This window comes from Pan troglodytes, chromosome 19 (genome assembly GCF_028858775.2).
Source record: "Pan troglodytes isolate AG18354 chromosome 19, NHGRI_mPanTro3-v2.0_pri, whole genome shotgun sequence".
Lineage (NCBI taxonomy): Eukaryota > Metazoa > Chordata > Mammalia > Primates > Hominidae > Pan > Pan troglodytes.
In genome coordinates, this window is record NC_072417.2 from 93200001 (window position 1) to 93204396 (window position 4396).

Below are 4396 nucleotides of genomic sequence, written 5' to 3' on the forward strand. Positions count from 1 at the left end.
GTTAAAAATAATAATGGAATGCCAAATGTAGTAGAACAGTTTCACAATGACAAGAACTATTAGTTCTTAAAAAATCCCCAAGATTCAGATAAGAGATTACAAAAACCTTGATAAATTAGTGACATTGTGTAAAATCAACAGTGCTGGGTTTGCTGGCTCAGACCTGTAATCATTGCATTTAGGGAGGCAGAGGCGGGAGGAGTGCTTGAGCCCAGGAGTTTGAGAGCCTGGCCAACATAGCAAGACCCCATTCTCTACAAAACGGAAAATAAAATAAAATAAAATCAGCATTTTGTTTTATTTTATTTATTTATTTGAGATGGAGTCTCGGTCTGTCTCCCTGGCTGGAGTGCAGTGGCGTGATCTCAGCTCACTGCAGCCTCTGCCTCCCGGGTTCAATCGATTCTCCTGCCTCAGCCTCCCAAGTAGTTGGGATTACAGGTATGTACCACCACACCCAGCTAATATTTGCATTTTTAGTAGAGACAGGGTTTTGCCATGTTGGCCAGACTGGTCTCGAACTCCTGACCTCAGGCGACCTGCCCATCTCTGCCTCCCAAAGTGCTGGGATTACAGGCATGAGCCACGTCGCCTGGACTTCCTTTATTTTAGATAGCACAGGGTCATGGAAGATAAAGTGATGCCTTCCTTCCCCTACCCCCTACCCCGATTTCTACTGCTTGCATTATTTCTTAGGGTAAAGAATCTTCTTAGGTGGCTGGAAGACTCTATTCCCACCGTAGTTTAGTCCTGGATGTGTGATTAAAGAAATCCAGTGGTTGCCCTGCGCTGAGAAGGACAGCCGGGCCTGGGTTCTCTCCTGGCTCAGTATAGCCCCCTCCCCACTCCTGCTGAGGACTCCCAGGGAAGCTGGAGGCAGCTCTGGGGCGTTTTCTCTGTCTTCCCTAGACTTTTCTTCAGCTGCCCAAACAGTAGAGGGATGCTGAAGCCCTCTCTTCCCGCAGTCTGTCCCTAAGGGTTGCGCTGGCACCTGCGCCCCCAGTGCCCCTTGGCAGCACTCCTTTGGTTTCAGGGCTTGTCTGCCATTTTTCTTTTTTTTTCTTTCTTTTTTTTTTTTAAGACAGGGTCTCAGTCTGTCATCCAGGCTGGAGTGCAGTGATGCAATCTCATTTCACTGCAACCTCTGCCTCCCGGGCTTAAGTGATCCTGCCACCTCAGCCTCCCAAGTAGCTTGGGAACCACAGGCTCACGCTACCATGCCCGGCTAATTTTTGTATTTTTTGTAGAGACAGGGTTTCGCCATGTCACCCAGGCTGGTCTCAAACTCCTGGGCTCAAGCGATCTGCCTGCCTCAGCCTCCCAAAGTTCTGGGATTGCAGGTGTGAGCCACCATGCCCGGCCTGCTATTTTTCAGTTTGTGGCAGAAAAGTTGTTTTCCTTTCCTCATTTTGTGGTTGCTGCTTTATTCACTTATTTATTTTTTTAACTTTTTAAAAAGCAACATTTGGTTCATTTCACCAGGAGCTGGGGAGGGAGGTACAGGAGGCTGCCCTGATCCTTTGTTGGGTTTGACCTGGAGACTTCGGGCTTGACGTGACAGAGCGACTGCGCCCACTGGTTGTCCTCTAAGAAGGCATGAGGGGAACCCCAGACGCCTCTGCAGGAGCCAGAGACATTCCTAGGGGGTCACAGGGTCAGCTGAGGTGAACAGGGATTCTGGAATGAGGAAGCCAAGGGGATGGAAGGGAGGAGGCTGGCAGGGAAACGCCCAGAGCACGTGCTCCTGCCCGACACCTCCTGGCAGAGAACAGGAGCTGGCAAGAGAGGAAGCCCGCTTGTGGTGGGGGCACTGAAAGGCAGGGCCTGGCTGGGATGGGGGCCCAGCCTAGGCTGAAAACGAAGAGAAAGGAAAGAGGGTGCCGGTGTCCCACGCACTGTGGACCCCGAGCACTGGCCCTGGGGTGGCAGGGGCAGAACTGGGCACTGCAGGGACCTCCTCAGCCCACCCTCCTCCTGCTTCCTGGCAGGGATGAGAGAGGGAAGCAGGAGGCAGGGTGGGATTGCCAGCTGCTCTCGGATCGTTTTTTTTTTTTTTTTTTTTTTTTAGAGACGGGATCGTGCTATGTTGCTAGGCTAGTCTTGAACTCCTGGGCTCAAGTGATCCTCCTGCCTCTGCCTTCCAAATTACAGGCATGAGCCACTGCACCAAGCCTGGATCTTTTTTTTTTGTTAAACAACTTTGTTGAGATATAACTCACAGCCAGACACAGTGGCTCACACGTATAATCCTAGCACTTTCGGAGGCTGAGGTGGGAGGATCACTTGAGCCTAGGAGTTTGAGACCAGCCCAGGCAACATAGTGAGACCCCCATCTCTACAAAAAACAACAACAACAACAACAATGAGCCTGGCATGGCGGCACATATCTGTATTCCCAGATACTCCGGAGGCTAAGGTAGAGGATCACTTAAGCCCAGAAGACGGATGCTGCCGTGAGCTGAGATTGCACCATTGCACTCCAGCCTGAGCAACAGAGCAAGACCTTGTCTCAAAAAAAAAAAAAAAAGGAAGAGCTATAACCCATACGGCACACAATTCACCCGTTTAAGATGCTTCTAGTGTATTCACAGATGTGTGCAATCGCCGCCACAGTTAACTTTAGGACATTCCATCATCTGTAAAGGAAACATCCCCTACCTTTAGCTACCACCCTGATAGACAGGGGGCCTGAAGACCCCTCAGTGATGCAGGGCAGGGCTGGAGTGGGGGCCCTGGGCTGACTTTATTGCTCTGCTATTGCTGCCTTGAAATTCTGAATACGTTTTTAAAACAAACGCACCATCCTTTCATTTTGCCCTGAGCTCCACAGACGATATAGCTGGTCCTGAAGTGGGGCAGAGGATCATTCTGACTTGGAGTCAGACGCTAGCGATGCAGGCTTCTACTGGGTGGAGGCCCAGGAGCTCAGGAGCCTTCTGTGGGAGTGTGCCCATTGGCAGCGCATCCCTGGAGATGGACGGACAATTTCCACATCGCCTTTGCCCCTGTGCACGCTCCCTCTGGCTGCCGTCATAAATGACCACAAACTGGGTGGCTTAAAACAACAGAAATGTATTTGCTCATGGTTCTGGAGGCCAGAAGTCCACACTCCAGGGGTCAGCAGGGCCGCACCCTCATGAAGGCTCCAGGGAGGGTCTGCTTCATGCCTTCTCTTGAGTTTCTAGTGTTGCCACCGACCCTTGGCGTGTCACTCCAGTCTCGGCCTCTGCCAACATGGGGTGATCATGGGGTGTCTAGGTCTAGGGCCCTTCTCCTCTTCTTCTTCTTCTTCTTCTTTCTTGTTTTTTTAAGACAGGGTCTTGCTCTGTCATCCAGGCTGGAGTGGAGTGGCACTATCTCAGCTCTGCAACCTACACCTCCCAGGCTCAAGCGATCCTCCCACCTCAGCCTCCTGAGTAGCTGCGACTACAGGTGTGCACCACAACACCTGGCTAATTAAAAAAAAATTTTTTTGGGCCAGGTGCAGTTGTTCACGCCTGTAATCCCAGTGATTTGGGAGGCCGAGGCAGGCGAACCACTTGAGGTCAGGAGATCGAGACCAGCCTGGCCAACATGGTGAAACCTTGTCTCTACTAAAAATAAAGAATTAGCTGGGCATTGTGGCATGCACCTGTGATCCCAGATACTCAGAAGGCTGAGGCAGGAGAATTGCTTGAACCCGGGAGACAAAGGTTGCAGTGAGCCAAGATTGTGCCATTGCACTGCAGCCTGGGAGACAAGAGCAAGACTCTGTCTCAAAAAAAAAAAATTTTTTTTTAGCAGATTTTAGCAGAGACAAGGTCTCACTGTGTTGCCCAGGCTGGTCTCAAACTCCTGAGCTCAAGCAATCTGCCCGCCTTGGCCTTTCAAAGTGTGGGATTACAGGCCTGAGCCACTGCACCCAGCCCTTCTCCTCTTGTTATAAGGGCACCCATCCCTGGACTAGGGCCCACCCTAATGACCTCAACTTGATTACGCTGGCAGAGACTTATTCCCAAATGAGGTCCTATTTACAGGTACTGGGGGTCAAGGCTTCAGCATTCTTTAGCGGGGGGCCACAATCAGTGACACCCTGACTCGCAAGCCTCAATCACCTGTTCCAGTGAGAAACAGGACTGAGATCAGAAGGAATGAGGCAGAGCTCCCCTCGGCTGGTTCTCCTCTCCTCCTCACCTGCCCACCCGGGCCTCTGCGCCCGTCACTGTCCTCTCCAGCTGTTCTTCCTTCGGGGCAAGGAGACTCAGCAGAAGGGTACGAGTGGCCTGGCCCTGTGGGGAGCCGCAGACAGGCCTGTGGGTGCTTTGGATAACTACTGCGCCTGTCAACTCTCCTTGGTAGTCTAGGGTTCAAAGCCCAGGTCCATTCTAGAAGTCTGCTTCCAAGCGCTAAGGAAGCT